Source organism: Aegilops tauschii, chromosome 2, assembly GCF_002575655.3.
Source record: "Aegilops tauschii subsp. strangulata cultivar AL8/78 chromosome 2, Aet v6.0, whole genome shotgun sequence".
Classification (NCBI taxonomy): Eukaryota; Viridiplantae; Streptophyta; class Magnoliopsida; order Poales; family Poaceae; genus Aegilops; species Aegilops tauschii.
The window spans coordinates 258,460,646-258,481,050 of NC_053036.3; the positions used below are offsets into that span (position 1 = coordinate 258,460,646).

At 49.6% G+C, this 20,405-nt stretch overlaps 1 long non-coding RNA gene across 1 annotated transcript; it reads right to left on the minus strand.

Moving 5' to 3' along the window:
- Positions 1 to 432: 432 nt before the first annotated feature.
- LOC141041634 (uncharacterized) lies at positions 433 to 4,214 on the minus strand. Its single transcript, XR_012202405.1, has 3 exons — positions 3,507 to 4,214; positions 2,036 to 2,110; positions 433 to 709 (listed from the first exon to the last, which is right to left on the minus strand). It is a non-coding gene; the product is annotated as an uncharacterized lncRNA (long non-coding RNA).
- Positions 4,215 to 20,405: the final 16,191 nt, after the last annotated feature.

The following is a 20,405-nucleotide window of genomic DNA, read 5'->3' on the forward strand; positions in this document are numbered from 1 at the left end:
AGGTTCATGCCGCCGTGAGGCGTAAGACCCTACTCCTGTTTTGGTGGATTGATGGTGGAATCAGTGTGGTGGTGCGTGGTACACTTGCCCGGCAAGGTCTACCTCAGGGCCACTGCGACTATGCGCGTATGGTGGCTTAGGCTCGTCAACTTTCCAACCTTCTAACCCCTTCTACGAGTGCCCTGGGCCTCCCTTTATAGATCAAGGGGTCACCACAGTGGCAAAGTGGTCATTATCCACTGGTATGATAGCAAACAGTGCTATCATACCTAACTCCGCGGGCTGACAGGGTGCATTAAATGCACCGTTTTGTGACGCCCCCTATTCAATCGTACACTAATCATGCACGGAAATGTGTATGATCAAGATCAGGGACTCACGGGAAGATATCACAACACAAGTCTACAACATAAATAAGTCATACAGGCATCATAATACAAGCCAGGGGCCTCGAGGGCTCGAATACAAGTGCTCGATCATACACGAGTCAGCGGAAGCAACAATATCTAAGTACAGACATAAGTTAAACAAGTTTGCCTTAAGAAGGCTAACACAAACTGGGATACAGATCGAAAGAGGCGCACGCCTCCTGCCTGGGATCCTCCTAACTACTCCTGGTCATCGTCAGCGGCCTGCACGTAGTAGTAGGCACCTCAAGTGTAGTAGGAGTCGTCGTCGAGGGTGGCGTCTGGCTCCTGGGCTCCAGCATCTGGTTGCGGCTACCAGGTAGAAGGGAAAGGGGGAAAAGAGGGAGAAAAGCAACCGTGAGTACCCATCCAAAGTACTCGCAAGCAAGGAGCTACACTACATATGCATGGGTGTATGTGTAAAGGGCCATATCGGTGGACTGAACTACAGAATGCCAGAATAAGAGGGGGATAGCTAATCCTGTCGAAGACTACACTTCAGGCCACCTCCATCTTGCAGCATGTAGGAGAGAGTAGATGGTAAGTTCACCAAGTAGCATCGCATAGCATAATCCTACCCGGCAATCCCCTCCTCGTCGCCCTGTTAGAGAGCGATCACCAGGTTGTATCTGGCACTTGGAAGGGTGTGTTTTATTAAGTATCCGGTTCTAGTTGTCATAAGGTCAAGGTACAACTCCGGGTCGTCCTTTTACCGAGGGACACGGCTATTCGAATAGATAAACTTCCCTGAAGGGGTGCACCACATAACCCAACACGCTCGATCCCATTTGGCCGGACACACTTTCCTGGGTCATGCCCGGCCTCGGAAGATCAAGACGTCGCAGCCCCACATAGGCACAATAGAGAGGTCATCACGCCGGTCTAAATCCTATGGCGCAGGGGTCTGGGCCCATCGCCCATTGCACACCTGCACATTGCGAACGCGGCCGGAAGTAGACCTAGCCTAGCAGGCGTTCCAGTCCAATCTGGCGCGCGCCACTCAGTCGCTGACGTCACGAAGGCTTCGGCTGATACCACGACGTCGAGTGCCCATAACTGTTCCGACGTAGTTGGTTAGTGCGTATAGACCAAATGGCCAGACTCAGATCAAATACCAAGATCTCGTTAAGCGTGTTAAGTATCCGCGAACGCCGACCAGGGCCAGGCCCACCTCTCTCCTAGGTGGTCTCAACCTCCCCTGTCGCTCCGCCACAAAGTAACAGTCGGGGGCCGTCAGGAACCCAGGCCCACCTCTACCGGGATGGAGCCACCTGTCCTTTCAGCCCCCTCATCAGAATCACTTGCGGCTACTCAATGAGCTGACCTGACTTTAGTCACCACATGTGTCATGTATATAAAGTATATAGTATATACCCGTGATCACCTCCCTAGTATCACGACCCAGTAGTATAGCATGGCAGACGGACAAGAGAGTAGGGCCACTGATGGAACACTAGCATCCTATTCTAAGCAGTAGGATAGCAGGTAAGGATAACAACTGTAGCAACAATGACAGGCTATGCAGCAAAATAGGATTAACCGAAAGCAGTAACATGCTAAACTACTCTAATGCAAGCTGTATAGAGAAGAATAGGCGATATCTGGTGATCAAGGGGGGGGGGGCTTGCCTGGTTGTTCTGGCAAGGAGGGGTCATCAACACCGTAGTCGATCGGGGCACCAGCAGTGGCATCAGTCTCGTAGTCTACCGGAGAGAAGAGGGGGAAGAAACAGTAAATACGGAGCAAACAAAGCATCACAAAACATAACGAGGCAATACGCGGTGCTAGGTATGCCCTAGCGCGGTAGTAGGTGATACCGGCGAAGGGGGGAAACATCCGGGAAAGTATCCCCGGTGTTTCGTGTTTTCGGACAGATGAACCGGAGATGAAATGTTGCAGGTTCGCTATGCTAGGGACGCGTGGCTAACGAACGGGCTGCGTATTCGGATTCGTCTCGTCGTTCTGAGCAACTTTCATGTATAAAGTTTTTCCATCTGAACTACGGTTTATTTATTATGATTTTCCAGGTTTAAATGATTTCTTGGATTCTTTCTAATTCGAAATAAAAACAATGAATACCTTTTGTACACAACAACACCTACCCACAATGTATGACCAGTGGGGCTAGGGGCTGGGTTGACTCAGTCAACAATTGACTGGTCAATCAATGAATAGTACAAGTGGGGCCTACTTGACATTGAAACAGACTTTTAATTAGGCTTTTTTTAAGAAATAAGATAGGCCCACATGACATAGACTACATCTAGACCAAGTCAATCAATTTAGTCAACATAGGGGGATTATTAGCACTAACGGAGATTAGTTTCTAATCTCAACAGTGGCCGACCCAGGTGGTAGTGGCCTAGGCAGCCACACACACACACGAACACACACCCCACACACACACGGCGCATACACACACTGCCATGGAGGAGAGCAACCGTACCTAGCTAGCAAGCATCAGGTAACAGCAGCAGTAGTGGTTAGGAGCAGTAGCAGCGTAGAGCGCAATGGCGCAAGAGCAGTAGCAAGTAGCAGCAGGATCGCACAGGCGGCAAGGCAGCGGAGCAGAGAGCAGCAGCGGTAAGCCGAGTAGTTACAGCGGCACAGCAGCAACAACACGAGCTGCAGCTGCAAGCTGAATCAACGCAACAGCAACGACAGTAGGTGGAGCAGGGACCGCGGGCGGCTGCGGGGTGCGCCCTGGGCGCGGCCCGGGCGAGCGGCCGCCAGCGCCGGCGCGCGCGCAGAAGCCCGTGGGGCAGCGGCGAGTGCGGTCGGGGGCGAGCAAGACATTGTGCGTCCATCGGTGCTACTGGATCAGGCGGGGACAACTTAAGGCGACGGCAACGACGACGGTGAGCGGTGGCCGAAGCAAGAACTCGAGGGGGGCGGTGCTAGGAGCACGCACGCAAAGCACTGAAGGGCTAGGCAGCTCCCACGCGATGTGAGAAGCACCGTGGTGTGCTTGCCTGAGCCGGAGAAGCGCTACAGCAGCGGCAACAAGCACGACGGCGGCGACGAACTACGGCAAGTGTGGCGCGGCGGCTAGAGATAGCAAATCGAAGTGGAGGTAGATGTGAAAGGCAGAGGGCTCACCAAGGAGCGCATGGAGGCTCGTTGAGAGCTTAGGAGCGCAGAACGGCAATGGGTCGATGGAGAACGGCGGCGGCCGAAGGAGGAAGAAGACTCGATCCTGGCGATGTAGCGCGAGGGGACTCGAACTGATGGCCGTAGATGAAGTAGACGAGGCAGCCGGAGCTCCTGGGCATAAAATTGTGGCAAACGGTGGCCGGTGGCCACGGGATCGACGAAGATGACGACGACCACGAGCTCGGCCTTGTTTAGGTCGTCGAATTCGAGCAAGGGGGAGGGGGATTTGGGGGCTAGGGTTGCAGAGGGAGAGGGAGGCTGGGGTCGCTCTTATCCCCTCGCGTCTCGGCCGTGTGCGGCGCCGGGTGCCCGCGGCCATGGCACCCCGGCCTTCTCCTCTAGCGAGGAGGAGGAGGAAAGGCTGGGGGCGGTTGGGCTGGGCCGCACTGTGTGCGCCTAGAGCCCAGTCTAACAGTGCGCCCGGTTCTTTTTCTTTTTCTTTTTCTCTTTTTTTATATTTTCTGTTTCCTAAATTTTGTTAATGTTTTATGTTAAGTTGAGCTCCAAATGGATTTTGTAAAATATGAAACTTGTCATATGACTACTATGCAATATTTTTGAATGCCACAAAAAGTTTGAGGGTTATCTGAATTCAGTTGAATTTGGTTAAATATAATAACTGAGTTAAAAGTTGCTATTTTGGTCCTGTTTTAAAAAAGTTAGAGGCATTTCACTAGTTCAAATAATTGTTGGTTTCACCATGAAAATTACTTTGTAATTAATCAAAAAACTAAGAACACTCTAGGTTCCATGTCGGCAGAAATAATAATTTGACTTGCATTTTGAAATTGAATTTGAACTTAGTTTGTAACAAATGAGGTTTAGTAAAAATTTAATTATGATGACCTGGCATCATTAACAGGGGTTTACTGTAGCTTAACTATCGGGGTGTCACACGCTTAGTGTCACATCACTGGTTGCCCGGCAAGGCTTGTCAGGCTATCCTGCCAGCTCCGCGCCTGTTCCCTTGACACGTTGCAGGACGGATGTCATCTGTGGTTTTCTTCTGTAGGGAATGGCTGCCATGTGGCGAATGGCTGCCACTTAACCATCTTGCGGCTTGACACTGCACTGATTGATGACGTGGGTCGTGCTTGAGTGGTTGGTGGGGTGGTTCGACCCCTGTGAGCCCCGGCAGGCCCTGCCGGGGAGGCTTGGCTGCTTGCTTCTAGTGGTGGCCTTGCCCCTTGCCGGGCTCGCCTGCCCGGCCATGGAGGCCCTTCTCTTGCCGATATCTCGCTCATCTGGCTCGATCTTGGCCTCTCTGAGCTGCATGCTGGTTCTGCATGCTGGTTCTTTAAATCTCTTGGATCTTCGATCTTCGGCTTGAGCTGGTGCTTCAATCTTGATCTTGTGCCTGTGCACAAGGGCAACAGACCTAGGGTTTGGTGCACCGACAGAAGCCCCCGGGACTGCCCCGAACGCGCTGCCGAGCATCGTCGGGGCAGGGCCTAATAAGTGCACAGGCAGGATCTCCGAAGGGGTTGGCCCCTTAAGGTTTCCATTGCTGTTTTATTAGTCTTGATCTCGGGGCAGTTTTGGATTTCCCCGCGCGCGTTGTGAAGCCAATAGTGGTGGGGCTGCTCCAGTGATGGCCTGTGAATGACTTTAACGCACGGGGTAGAAACTGCCAATTTACTCTTCCCACCGTGCGCCCTTATCCTTTGGCCACGTATGCTGCATGCATCGCGCGGGGTAGGTAACGGAGGCGCGTGGCGCGTGGCGCGGGAGAGCATCTTGGAGAGGGCCCACCCACCTTGAATTGGGGGAGGAGGATGGTGGTCACCCGTTGATGGAGCAGCTGCCCCTTCCCGCCAGGCCTATAAAAGGGAGGGGCGGAGGAGGGCAGAGTCATCCATTTCTACATCCCCCTTCTTTTTCTCTTGTTTTCTCCTTCTGCCAGCGATGCCGAAGGGAGGAGCCTGGGGCCAGCCCTCGGGCTTCCGCTTGGGGTCATTGTCCCTCCAGGCTGGTGCTGGCGCTCGGGGAGTGAGCCTGGTCCCTGGCATGGTGAATCCCTTGGTCTCTTCGAGGCTTGGCCGGGTGGCAGGGCTGGGGATTATTGGTAACCCAGCATTGCCCCTCCCGGAGGCCTTGGGGCTGTAGTCGACGAGAGGCGCGCCCTCCGGTCCGTCGAGGCGATGGTAGCACAGCATGCTTGTTGTGGGTGATGCTGCTACCGTCTCTGCCCCTTCCCCCTTTTCTTCCCCTCTTCTTCTTGCTTGGGGAGGGGTGACGGGCCTTGCTCGTCACCTTGCGCGGCTCCTGGGGCATGCCACCTGCGGACCGTGGCGGATGACCGCCCTGTCGGCCTCTTCGTCGCTGCCCTCTCCCAACTTCTCCTGTTATTCTCCTTTCCCTCTTGCTCCAGTATCCTAAAGAAGAGGAGCAGAGAAAGGAAAAAGGGGTTATTGGGTTTTTATCTTTTTTCAATCTTAAACTTGTAGGCAACCGCCAGATTTTAGTTCAGATAATGTAATCTCTCGAGTCCATCTTTGTGTTCTGTAATGCTTGTACTTGTATCAGCATATGAATGGAAAAGATGAACCTTGCGGGGAACCCGTGCATGTATATGTCCATGCAGAGGTGGAGTGCCTCTTTAATGTAAATAAACGAGTTTTCCTGGCAGGATATCTTGCTGGCACCCTCTTTGTCTGCCGGAGAGCTATGTCTGCCGACGAACAGACAGAGGGCCAGGCCCCCGCCAACTCCTTTTTACCAAAGGCTACTGCGACCATCCTAACCGAAGCAATGTTCGAGTCATAGATGGGAGCACCTAAGTCTCAAAAAGAGAGGCGAGGTTTTCTCATGCGAAGAAATAGCTTTACAGAACACTAATGGACATGAGGAAAACTTATCTGTTTGACTTTGCTGGAGTTCGTTGTGCCGTTCAATCTTCTCGTCCTTTGTCGAAGTCAAGTTCACGGCAGGAACTTGCAACTCCATGTAGATGAGAAATGAATGCAAGATGCAATCCTATCTATATGCATATGCAAATGCTCATTAAATGCTTATGCAGTGAACTAGATGTGCTCGTGCATGCATGCAATCTTAGTTGGGGCCCCCCCTACAACGCTTCTTTATTTTATCTTGCATGGGGTCATCGCCCCGGCTTTGTACAAGGGGTTACATGCAGCTGAGGCAAGGCCTGTACAAAAGGGTGGCTGCCGGGCGGTGCCCAGCAGCCTCGCACCTTACGGGTAGTACTTGCGGAGATGCTCAATATTCCATGAGTTTTGCAGCGGAGTGTCATCTTCGGTCTCCAGACGGACTGCGCCGGGTCTTGTGACTCGTACTACCCGGTAAGGGCCTTCCCACTTTGGTGACAGCTTGTTTGTACCCTTGGCGGACTGAACGCGCCTAAGGACAAGGTCACCTTCCTCAAAACACCGGGCGTGAACCCTGTGGCTGTGATAGCGACGCAGGGCTTGCTGGTAGCGTGCAGCACGCGTAGCAGCCCGGAGATGGTTCTCCTCGAGTAGCACAGCATTGTCACGCCGGTTCTGATCTTGCGCTACTTCATCGTAGGCAAGCACTCAAGGGGACCCGTAAATGAGTTTCGTGGGGATAACTACTTCTACCCCGTAGACCAGGGAGAAGGGAGTCTGTCCGGTAGCTCGGTTTGGTGTCGTTCTGAGAGACCAAAGAACTACCGGCAGCTCATCGATCCACCCCCTGTCGTGTTTCTGCAGCGTATCAAAGGTTCATGTCTTGAGTCCTCGCAGCACTTCAGCGTTCGCCCTCTCAGCTTGTCCATTGCTCCGGGGGTGTGCCACAGAGGCAAGTGAGATCTCGCATCCGAGGGCATGAACATATTGCATGAAGGCGCGGCTCATGAACTGGGTGCCGTTGTCGGCAATGATCCTTGCCAGAACTCCAAAACAACACACCAGTTCTTTCAAGAACTTGATAGCTGACTGAGCAGTCACCTTTGTCACGACAGTCACTTCCAGCCACTTTCTAAACTTGTTGATGGCAACGAACAAGAATTCAAAGCCCCCGATTGCTCAGGGGAAGGGGCCGAGAATATCAAGCCCCCACACTGAAAATGGCCATGATAGAGGGATTTTCTGAAGGGCTTGGGCAGGCAGGTGTGTTCTCTTGGAATGAAACTGGCAGGCTTCACATGTCGTGACGAGTTCGACTGCATCTTGGAGGGCTGTGGGCCAATAGAATCCTTGCCGGAATGCTTTCCCAACTAATGCCCTTGATCCAATGTGTGAGCCGCACATTCCTCTGTGAATCTCAGCCAACAGTTCCTTTCCATCCTCCCGGCAGACACTTCAATTTCACACCATTGGGCCTCCTTCTGTACAGAGTGTCATAGACAAACTGGTACATACTGGCCCTTCGGGCTACTTTCTCGACTTCATCTTGGTCGCCGGGAAGTTCTCCGGTTTGGAGGAAGTGGACAATGTGACTTGCCCAAGTTGGAGCCTGGGGCTCGGCAACGAGGACTAGCGGCACCTCCTCTACTGTGGGAGCACCAGCCTCGTTCGTGGGGTCCATAGGCCCGACTGGAGGGGGTGGTCCGGCAAGCTGTGAGGAGTTGTTTCCAGCAGGGTGTGATGCCCCCGATTCAATCGTACACTAATCATACACGCAAACGTGTACGATCAAGATCAGGGACTCACGGGAAGATATCACAACACAACTCTAAAATAAAGATAAGTCGTACAGGCATCATAATACAAGCCAGGGGCCTCGAGGGCTCGAATACAAGTGCTCGATCATAGATGAGTCAGCAGAAGCAACAATATCTGAGTACAGACATAAGTTAAACAAGTTGCCATAAGATGGCTAGCACAAACTGGGATACAGATCGAAAGAGGCGCAGGCCTCCTTCCTGGGATCCACCTAAACTACTCCTGGTCATCGTCAGCGGCCTGCACGTAGTAGTAGGCACCTCCGGTGTAGTAGGAGTCATCATCGACGGTGGCATCTAGCTCCTGGGCTCCATCATCTGGTTGCGTCAACCGAGAAGAAAGGAAAGGGGGAAAAGGGGGAGCAAAGCAACCGTGAGTACTCATCCAAAGTACTCACAAGCAAGGATCTACACTACATATGCATGGGTATATGTGTAAAGGGGCAATATCGGTGGACTGAACTGCAGAATGCCAGAATAAAAGGGGGATAGCTAGTCCTGTCGAAGACTATGTTTCTGGCAGCCTCCATCTTGCAGCATGTAGAAGAGAGTAGATGGTAAGTTCACCAAGTATCATCGCAAAGCATAATCCTACCCAACGACCCCCCCTCGTCGCCCTGTGAGAGAGTGATCACCGGGTTGTATTTGGCACTTGAAAGGGTGTGTTTTATTAAGTATCCGGTTCTAGTTGTCATAAGGTCAAGGTACAACTCGGGGTCGTCCTGTTACCGAGGATCACGGCTATTCGAATAGATAAACTTCCCTTTAGGGGTGCACCACATTACCCAACATGCTCGATTCCCTTTGGCCGGACACAGTTTCCTGGGTCATGCCCGGCCTCAGAAGATCAACACGTCACAGCCCCACCTAGGCACAACAGAGAGGTCAGCACGCCGGTCTAAATCCTATGGTGCAGGGGTCTGGGCCATCGTCCATTGCACACCTGCACGTTGTGAGGGCGGCCGGAAGCAGACCTAGCCCCCTTAATACAAGGGCAGGCTTGCGGTCCAATCTGGCGCGCGCCGCTCAGTCGCTGACATCAAGATGCTTCAACTGATACCACGACGTCGAGTGCCCATAACTGTTCCTGCGTAGTTGGTTAGTGCGTTTAGGCCAATGGCCAGACTCAGATCAAATACCAAGATCTCGTTAAGCGTGTTATTTTGAAGTAACCACGAATGCCGACCAGGGCCAGGCCCACCTCTCACCTAGGTGGTCTCAACCTGCCCTGTCGCTCCGCCACAAAGATCCACCTAGAGGGCCGTTGGGACAAAGGTCCTTTCAGCCCCCAATCCGTGAATCACTCGCGGGTACTCTACGAGCCGACCCAACTTTAGTCACCACATGTATCAAATATTATGTATATAAGTATATACCCGTGATCACCTCCCGAGTGACCGCGGCCCGATAGTATAGCATGGCAGACGGACAAGAATGTAGGGCCACTGATGGAATACTAGCATCCTATACTAAGCATGTAGGATTGCAGGTAAGGGTAACAACTGTAGAAACAATGACAGGCTATGCAGCGGAATAGGAGTAACCGAAAGCAGTAACATGCTACACTATCTAATTTCAAGCAGCAGAGAGAAGGAATAGGCGATATCTGGTGATCAAGGGGGGGCTTGCCAGGTTGCTCTGGCAAAAGAAGGGTTCGTCGTCGATGTAGTCGATCACAAGGGTACCGGCAGCGGTCTTGGGGTCTACCGGAAAAAGTAACGGAGGGGGAACACAATAAATAACAGAGCAATCAAAGCATCACAAAGCATAACATGGCAATGCGCGGTGCTAGAGGTGACCTAACGTAGTACTAGGTGATACCGGCAAAGGGGGAAAACATCCGGGAAAGTATTCCCGGTGTTTCACGTTTTCGGACAAATGAACCGGAGGGGAAAAGTTGCATGGTCGCTATGCTAGGGACGTGTGGCTGACAAACGGACTGTGTATTCGGATTCGTCTCGTTGTTCTGAGCAACTTTCATGTACAAAGTATTTTCATCCGATTTACGGATTATTTTATATTAATTTTCTAAAGTTTTAAACAATATTCTAAAATTGTCTTTAATTAAAAAAATGCAATTATGATGTTCGCCTGACGTCATCATGACGTCACCAGTCAACAGAGCGCCGGCTGGTCAAACTATCGGCCGGGACCCATCTGTCATTGCCCTACCTAATTAAGCAAGTTTAGCTAGACTAATATGGTTCATTAGACTAACTAAGCAAGGTTAATTAAGTTAATTAATTAACTAATATTTATATCTTTTGTTAAAAAACATTTTTTTGTAGACAGGGGGCCCACTAGGCAGTGGCCCATAGGACCAACCGAGTGTGCGGTTAACGGGCGCGGGCGCCAGTGAGGCGCGGAGCGGGGCGAAGCCGCGGTGATGCGCGGGCGGCAGCCGGAGGCTTGAGGCAGGGGCGGCGGCGGCGCTCGGCTGCGGCCTAGCGGGAGCCGCAGCAGCAGCCGTGGGGTGGCTTGGCCGGAGCAGCAGGGGGTGACGCTGGGGAAGCGGGAGGTCGCAGCAGTCTCACGGGGCAACCAGGGTGAGAAGGGCGAGCCGTGGTGGGCGGGTGTGAGTGAGCGGCGACCGGAGGTGAGCTGCGGACAGCGGCGGTCGGCGGCGTTCGCCGAAGCAATAGCGGGCGGAGGCGAGGACTCCGACAGACGGCGGCGCGAGCGACGTGGGTGTGAGCAGAGCCCGGGCAGCTGTGGGGTTGTGCCAGGTCGCGGGGTGGCAGCGAGCGGGCAGGGGCGAGGCGCTTGCGGATAGCAGCGTGCACGCGAGGTAGGGGTGCGGCCCGGGGCGCATCGACGCGGTAGCAGGATGCAGCGGCAGCGAGGTCAGGCACGGGCGGGCAGAAGTGGCTGCAGGAAGGCGCGTCCTAGGTGTGGCCAGAGCTTCGGCCGCGTCGGCAGACTACAACGTCTAACAAGGGGGAAAACAGGGGTTGACGGAGGGGGCTCACAGTGAGCGCGGGGCGAGCTCGAGGAGGGCCGGGAGGCGTCGGAGCAGCGGGGCGACGATGAGGCAGTGGTGCTGGTGGTTTGGTTCATCGTGGGGAAGAAGATGGCGATGACGATGCAGAGTGCCCCGGCTCAAACCAGTGGATGCATCCGACGAAGACGAGCGTGGCGGAGCTTTTATACGTCTCCGCGTGGCTCGGGAGACACGGCGGTCGCGGGATCGACGAGCGCACGTCGACGTTGAGCTCGGGGTGAGCTCCAGATCAAGAAAAAGGAGGGAAGGAGAGTATGGGGGTTAGGGTTTTGGCAAGGGGGGTCGAGGGGGGTCACCTTGTAGGCGCCCAGGGGGTGGCGGATGGCTGCCACGCCGACAGCCAAGGCCAAGGCGCCCCGGATGGCTGCCACGCCCCTGCTATGTGAACAGGGGGTAGGGGAAGAGCTCCACGTGGGCTTGGGCTGCACTGTTTTGAAGGAAATATGCCCTAGAGGCAATAATAAAGTTATTATTTATTTCCATATTTCATGATAAATGTTTATTATTCATGCTAGAATTGTATTAACCGGAAACATGATAGATGTGTGAATACATAGACAAACAGAGTGTCACTAGTATGCCTCTACTTGACTAGTTCGTTGATCAAAGATGGTTATGTTTCCTAGCCATAGACAAAGAGTTGTCATTTGATTAATGGGATCCCATCATTAGGAGAATGATGTGATTTACTTGACCCATTTCGTTAGCTTAGCACTCGATCGTTTAGTATGTTGCTATTGCTTTCTTCATGACTTATACATGTTCCTATGACTATGAGATTATGCAACTCCCGTTTACTGGAGGAACACTTTGTGTGCTACCAAATGTCACAACGTAACTGGGTGATTATAAAGGTGCTCTACAGGTGTCTCCAAAGGTACTTGTTGGGTTGGCGTATTTCGAGATTAGGATTTGTCACTCCGATTGTCGGAGAGGTATCTCTGGGCCCACTCAGTAATGCACATCACTATAAGCCTTGCAAGCATTGTAACTAATGAGTTAGTTGCGGGATGATGTATTACGGAACGAGTAAAGAGACTTGCCGGTAACGAGATTGAACTAGGTATTGAGATACCACGATCGAATCTCGGGCAAGTAACATATCGATGACAAAGGGAACAGCGTATGTTGTTATGCGGTTTGACCGATAAAGATCTTCGTAGAATGTGTGGGAGTCAATATGAGCATCCAGGTTCCGCTATTGGTTATTGACCGGAGACGTGTCTCGGTCATGTCTACATTGTTCTCGAACCCGTAGGGTCCGCACGCTTAAAGTTTCGATGACGGTTATATTATGAGTTTATGTGTTTTGATGTACCGAAGGTAGTTTGGAGTCCCTGATGAGATCGGGGACATGACGAGGAGTCTCAAAATGGTCGAGATGTAAAGATCGATATATTGGACGACTATATTCGGACATCGGAAAGGTTCCGAGTGATTCGGGTATTTTTCAGAGGACCGGAGAGTTACGAGAACTCTCCGGGGAGTATATGGGCCTTATTGGGCTTTAGGGGAAAGAGAGAGGAGAGGCTGCCCCCCCAAGGCCTAGTCCGAATTGGACTAGGGGAAGGGGTTGTGCCCCCTCCTTCCTTCTCTTCTCTCTCCCCTTTCCTTGACTCCTACTCCTACTACTTGGAAGGGGGAATCCTACTCCCGGTGGGAGTAGAACTCCCCCTTGGCGCGCCTCTCCCTGGCCGGCCGCCTCCTCCCCTTGCTCCTTTATATACGGGGGCAGGGGGCACCCCATAGACACAACAATTGATCGTTTGATCTCTTAGCCGTGTGCGGTGCCCCCCTCCACCATAATTCACCTCGGTCATATCGTAGCGGTGCTTAGGCGAAGTCTTGCGTCGGTAGAACATCATCATCGTCTCCACGCCATTGTGCTGACGGAACTCTTCCTCAGCACTCGGCTGGATCGGAGTTCGAGGGACGTCATCGGGCAGAACCTGTGCTGAACTCGGAGGTGCCGTGCGTTCGGTACTTGATCGGTCGGATCGTGAAGACATACAACTACATCAACCGCATTGTGCTAACGCATCCGCTTTCGGTCTACGAGGGTACATGGACAACACACTACCCTCTCGTTGCTATCCATCACCATGATCTTGCGTGTGCGTAGGATTTTTTTTGAAATTACTACATTCCCCAACAGTGGTATCAGAGCCAGGTTTTATGCGTAGATGTTATATGCACGAGTAGAACACAAGTGAGTTGTGGGCGATACAAGTCATACTGCTTACCAGCATGTCATACTTTGGTTCGGCGGTATTGTTGGATGAAGCGGCCCGGACCGACATTACGCGTACGCTTACGCGAGACTGGTTCTACCGACGTGCTTTGCACACAGGTGGCTGGCGGGTGTCAGTTTCTCCAACTTTAGTTGAACCGAGTGTGGCTACGCCCGGTCCTTGCGAAGATTAAAACAACACCAACTTGACAAACTATCTTTGTGGTTTTGATGCGTAGGTAAGAACGGTTCTTGCTAAGGCCAGTAGCAGCCACGTAAAACTTGCAACAACAAAGTAGAGGACGTCTAACTTGTTTTTGCAGGGCATGTTGTGATGTGATATGGTCAAGACATGATGCTAAATCTTATTGTATGAGATGATCATGTTTTGTAACCGAGTTATGGGCAACTGGCAGGAGCCATATGGTTGTCGCTTTATTGTATGCAATGCAATCGCCTTGTAATGCTTTACTTTATCACTAAGCGGTAGCGATAGTCGTAGAAGCATAAGATTGGCGAGACGACAACGATGCTACGATGGAGATCAAGGTGTCGCGCCGGTGACGATGGTGATCATGACGGTGCTTCGGAGATGGAGATCACAAGCACAAGATGATGATGGCCATATCATATCACTTATATTGATTGCATGTGATGTTTATCTTTTTTGCATCTTATCTTGCTTTGATTGACGGTAGCATTATAAGATGATCTCTCACTAAATTTCAAGATAAAAGTGTTCTCCTTGAGTATGCACCGTTGCCAAAGTTCGTCGTGCCCAGACACCACGTGATGATCGGGTGTGATAAGCTCTACGTCCATCTACAACGGGTGCAAGCCAGTTTTGCACACGCGGAATACTCAGGTTAAACTTGACGAGCCTACCATATGCAGATATGGCCTCGGAACACTGAGACCGAAAGGTCGAGCGTAAATCATATTGTAGATATGATCAACATAGTGATATTCACCATTGAATCTACTCCATCTCACGTGATGATCGGACATGGTTTAGTTGATTTGGATCACGTGATCACTGAGAGGATTAGAGGGATGTCTATCTAAGTGGGAGTTCTTAAGTAATATGATTAATTGAACTTAAATTTATCATGAACTTAGTTCTGGTAGTATTAGCATATCTATGTTGTAGATCAATAGCTCGCGTTTTGCTCCCCTGTTTTATTTTGATATGTTCCTAGAGAAAACTAAGTTGAAAGATGTTAGTAGCAATGGTGCGGACTTGGTCCATGATCTGATGATTAACCTCATTGCTACACAGAAGTATTATGTCCTTGATGCACCGCTAGGTGATAGACCTATTGCAGGAGCAGATGCAGACGTTATGAACATTTGACAAAAGCTCGGTATGATGACTACTTGATAGTTTAGTGCACCATGCTTTACGGCTTAGAACCGGTACTTCAAAAATGTTTTGAACGCCACAGAGCATATAAGATGTTCTAAGAGTTGAAATTGGTATTTCATACCCATGCCCGTGTCGAGAGGTATGAGACCTCTGACAGTACTTTGCCTACAAGATGGAGGAGAATTGCTCAGCTAGTGAGCATGTGCTCAGAATGTCTGAGTACTACAATCACTTGAATCAAGTGGGAGTTAATCTTCCAGATAAGATAGTGATTGACAGAGTTCTCTAGTCAGTATCACCAAGTTACTAGAACTTCGTGATGAAGTATAATATGCAAGGGATGACGAAAGTAATTCCCGAGCTCTTCGCGATACTGAAATCGACGAAGGTAGAAATCAAGAAAGAGCATCAAGTGTTGATGGTTAACAAGACCACTAGTTTCAAGAAAAGGGCAAAGCGAAGAAGGGGAACTTCAAGAAGAACGGCAAGGAAGTTGCTGCTCAAGTGAAGAAGCCCAAGTCTGGACCTAAGCCTGAGACTAAGTGCTACTACTGCAAAGGGACTAGTCACTGGAAGTGGAACTGCCCCTAGATACTTGGCGGATAAGAAGGATGGCAAAGTGAACAAAGGTATATTGGATATACATGTTATTGATGTGTACCTTACTAGTGTTTATAGTAGCCCCTGGGTATTTGATACTTGTTCGGTTGCTAAAAATTAGTAACTCGAAACAGGAGTTACAGAATGAACAGAGACTAGTTAAGGGTGAAGTGACGATGTGTGTTGGAAGTGGTACCAAGATTGATATGATCATCATCGCACACTCCCTATACTTTCGGGATTAGTGTTGAACCTAAATAAGTGTTATTTGGTGTTTGCGTTGAGCATAAATATGATTTGATCATGTTTATTGCAATACCGTTATTCATTTAAGTTAGAGAAGAATTGTTGTTCTGTTTACATGAATAAAAACCTTCTATGGTCATACACACCAACGAAAATGGTTTGTTGGATCTCGATCGTAGTGATACACATATTCATAATATTGAAGCCAAAAGATGCAAAGTTAATAATGATAGTGCAACTTATTTGTGGCACTACCGTTGAGGTCATATTGGTGTAAAGCGCATGAAGAAACTCCATGCTGATGGGATTTTGGAACCACTTGGTTATGAATCACTTGGTACTTGTGAACCGTGCCTCATGGGCAAGATGACTAAAACGCCGTTCTCCGGTACTATGGAGAGAGCAACAGACTTATTGGAAATAATACATACTGATGTATGCGGTCCGATGAGTGTTGAGGCTCGTGGCGGTTATCGTTATTTTCTGACCTTCACAGATGATTTGAGCAGATATGGGTATATCTACTTGATGAAACATAAGTCTGAAACATTTGAATAGTTCAAAGAATTTCAGAGTGAAGTGGAAAATCATCGTGACAAGAAAATAAAGTTTCTACTATCTGATCGCGGAGACAAATATTTGAGTTACGAGTTTGGTCTTCATTTGAAACAATGCGGAATAGTTTCGCAACTCACGCCATCTGGAACACCACAGCGTAATGGTGTGTCCGAACGTCATAACCGTACTTTATTGGATATAGTGCAATCTATGATGTTTCTTACCGATTTACCACTATAGTTTTGGGGTTATGCATTAGAGATAGCTGCATTCACGTTAAATAGGGCACCATCGAAATCCGTTGAGACGACACCTTATGAACTGTGGTTTGGCAAGAAACCCAAGTTGTCGTTTCTTAAAGTTTGGGGTTGCGATGCTTATGTGAAAAAGTTTTATCCTGATAAGCTCAAACCCAAATCGGAAAAATGTGTCTTCATAGGATACCCAAAAGAGAGTGTTGGGTACACCTTCTATCACAAATCCGAAGGCAAGACTTTTGTTGCTAAATTTGGAATCTTTCTAGAGAAGGAGTTTCTCTCGAAAGAAGTGAGTGGGAGGAAAGTAGAACTTGATGAGGTAACTGTACATGCTCCCTTATTGGAAAGTAGATCATCACAGAAACCGGTTTCTATGACGCCTACACCAATTAGTGAGGAAGTTAATGATGATGATCATGAAACTTCATATCAAGTTGTTACTGAACCTCGTAGGTTAACCAGAGTAAGATCCGCACCAGAGTGGTACGGTAATCCTGTTCTGGAGGTTATGTTACTAGACCATGACGAACCTACGAACTATGAAGAAGCGATGGTGAGCCCAGATTCCGCAAAATGGCTTGAAGCCATGAAATCTGAGATGGGATTCATGTATGAGAACAAAGTGTGGACTTTGGTTGACTTGCCCGATGATCAGCAAGCCATTTAGAATAAATGGACCTTCAAGAGGAAGACGGACGCTGATAGTAGTGTTACTATCTACAAAGCTAGACTTGTTGAAAAAGGTTTTTGACAAAGTTCAAGGTGTTGACTACGATGAGATTTTCTCACTCGTAGCGATGCTTAAGTCTGTCCGAATCATGTTAGCAATTGCCGCATTTTATGATTATGAAATTTGGCAAATGGATGTAAAGACTGCATTCCTGAATGGATTTCTAGAAGAAGAGTTGTATATGATGCAACCTCAACCTTCGAAACACATCCGTTATACGAGTTATGGCAATACTCCCGAACTCCCGCCCCAGTACTGGGTGGCGTCAAGGTGATCTCACCAACAACTGCATAAAAGAGATTTTCGATGTCGGCGAAACTCAGGTATTCCAGAACTGCAACGATAAAATTGTGACGACAACACCTCGGAGCTCAACTCCCCGGGACACTGCCACAACCCCTAAATGTCAGGAGGCAGCAAGAACAATTTTCTCGTCACAAAACTATCGGAATGATTCTAAGATACCCGCGTGATCCTGAAAAAATTTAGTGAAATTTGAGGAGAGAAGAGTCAAAACTTCTACGTCAGGAGGCCTCACCAGAGCGACGAAGGGACTGAGGAGTAAAAAGAATCCTACTCTCCGATATATATAATCCTAAGACTCAAAACAATTTTTGTTCTAGACTCAACAATGCCAGCGATTCGATCAAGCAGGGGGCTCCTAAGTCGGGGATGGCTCTGATTACCAACTTGTAACGCCCACGATGCGGCTATATCTCCCACATGTCGAGGCACGACTTAGAGGCATAATCGCATTGTGGTTTTGTCGCAAGAAGGGTCATCTTCACACAATCCCATGTAATGAACAAGAATGGGATAAAGAGTTGGCTTACAATCACCACTTCACACAATACATAAATAAATCATACATCAATCAGAGTACACACATAGGTCCAACTACGGAACCAAAAGAAAAGAAGACAACCCCAAATGCTAGATCCCTGATCGTCCCAACTGGGCACCACTACTGATCATCAGGAAACGAAACATAGTAACGACCACGTTCCTCGTCGAACTCCCACTTGAGCTCGGTTGCGTCATCTGCACTGGTCTCGTCGGCACCTGCAACTGTTTTGGTGGAATCTGTGAGTCACGAGGACTCAGCAATCTCACACCCGCGAGATCAAGACTATTTCAGCTTATAGGAAAGGATGGTGTAATGAGGTGGAGCTGCAGCAAGCACTAAGCATATATGGTGGCTAACATACGCAAATGAGAGCGAGAAGAGAAGCAACGCAATGGTTGTGAAGCTAGAAATGATCAAGAAGTGATCCTGAAACTACTTACGTTCATGCATAACTCAAACCGTGTTCACTTCCCGGACTCCGCCGAGAAGAGACCATCACGGCTACACACACGGTTGATGTATTTTAATTAAGTCAAGTGTCAAGTTCTCTACAACCGAACATTAAAAAATTCCCATCTGCCTCATAACCGCGGGCACGGCTTTCGAAAGATAATACCCTGCAGGGGTGTCCCAACGTATCCCATTATAAGCTCTCACGGTCAACGAAGGATAAACCTTCTCCCAGGAAGACCCGATCAGTCTCGGAATCCCGGTTTACAAGACATTTCGACAATGGTAAAACAAGACCAGCAAAGCCGCCCGATGCGCCGACAAATCCCGATAGGAGCTGCACATATCTTGTTCTCAGGGCACACCGGATAAGTCAAGCTACGAGTAAAACCAGGCCTCGAGTTTCCCCGAGGTGGCCCCGCAGGCTGCTCGGTTCGGACCAACACTCGAAGGAGCACTGGCCCGGGGGGGTTAAATAAAGATGACCCTCGGGCCCGCGAAAACCCAAGGGAAAAGGCTTAGGTGGCAAATGGTAAAACAAAGGTTGGGCCTTGCTGGAGGAGTTTTATTCAAGGAGAACTGTCAAGGGGGTCCCATAAATGACCCAACCGCGTAAGGAAAGCAAACTCAAGGAACATAATACCGGTATGACGGAAACTAGGGCGGCAAGAGTGGAACAAAACACCAGGCATAATGCCGAGCCTTCCACCCTTTACCAAATATATAGATGCATTAATTAAATAAGAGATATTGTGATATTCCAAAATATCCATGTTCCAACATGGAACCAACTTCAACTTCACCTGCAACTAGCAACGCTATAAGAAGGGAAAGAAACATAGTAACGACCAAGGTCCTCGTCGAACTCCCACTTAAGCTCGGTTGCGTCACCTGCACTGGTATCCTCGACACCTGCAACTGTTTTGGAAGTATCTGTGAGTCACGACGACTCAGCAATCTCACACCCGCGAGATCAAGACTATTTAAGCTAATAGGAAGGATGGGGTAATGAGGTGGAGCTGCAGCAAGCACAAAGCATATATGGTGGATAACATACGCAAATAAGAGCGAGAAGAGGAGCAACGGAACGGTCGTCAACTAGTAATGATCAAGAAGTGATCCTGAACTCCTACTTACGTCAACCATAACCCAAAAACCGTGTTCACTTCCCGGACTCCGCCGAAAAGAGACCATCACGGCTACACACGCGGTTGATGCGTTTTAATTAAGTCGAGTGTCAAGTTCTCTACAACCGGATATTAACAAATTCCCATCTGCCACATAACCGCGGGCACGGCTTTCGAAAGATAATACCCTGCAGGGGTGTCCCAACTTAGCCCATTATAAGCTCTCACGGTCAACGAAGGATATTCCTTCTCCTGGGAAGACCCGATCAGTCTCGGAATCCCGGTTTACAAGACATTTCGACAATGGTAAAACAAGACCAGCAAAGCCGCCCGATGTGCCGACAAATCCCGATAGGAGCTACACATATCTCGTTCTCAGGGCAACACCGGATGAGTCTAGCTATGAGTAAAACCAACCCTCAAGTTTCCCCAAGGTGGCGCCGCAGGCAGCTCGGTTCGGACCAACACTCGATGGAGCACTGGCCCGGGGGGTCTAAAATAAAGATGACCCTTGAGTCTGCAGAACCCAAGGGAAAAGGGGATAGGTGGTAGCAAATGGTAAAACCAAGGTTGGGCCTTGCTGGAGGAGTTTTATTCAAGGCGAACTGTCAAGGGGGTCCCATAAATCACCCAACCGCGTAAGGAACGCAAAATCAAGGAACATAACACCGGTATGACGGAAACTAGGGCGGCAAGAGTGGAACAAGACACCAGGCATAAGGCCGAGCCTTCCACCCTTTACCAAGTATATAGATGCATTAATTAAAGTAAGATATATTGTGATATCC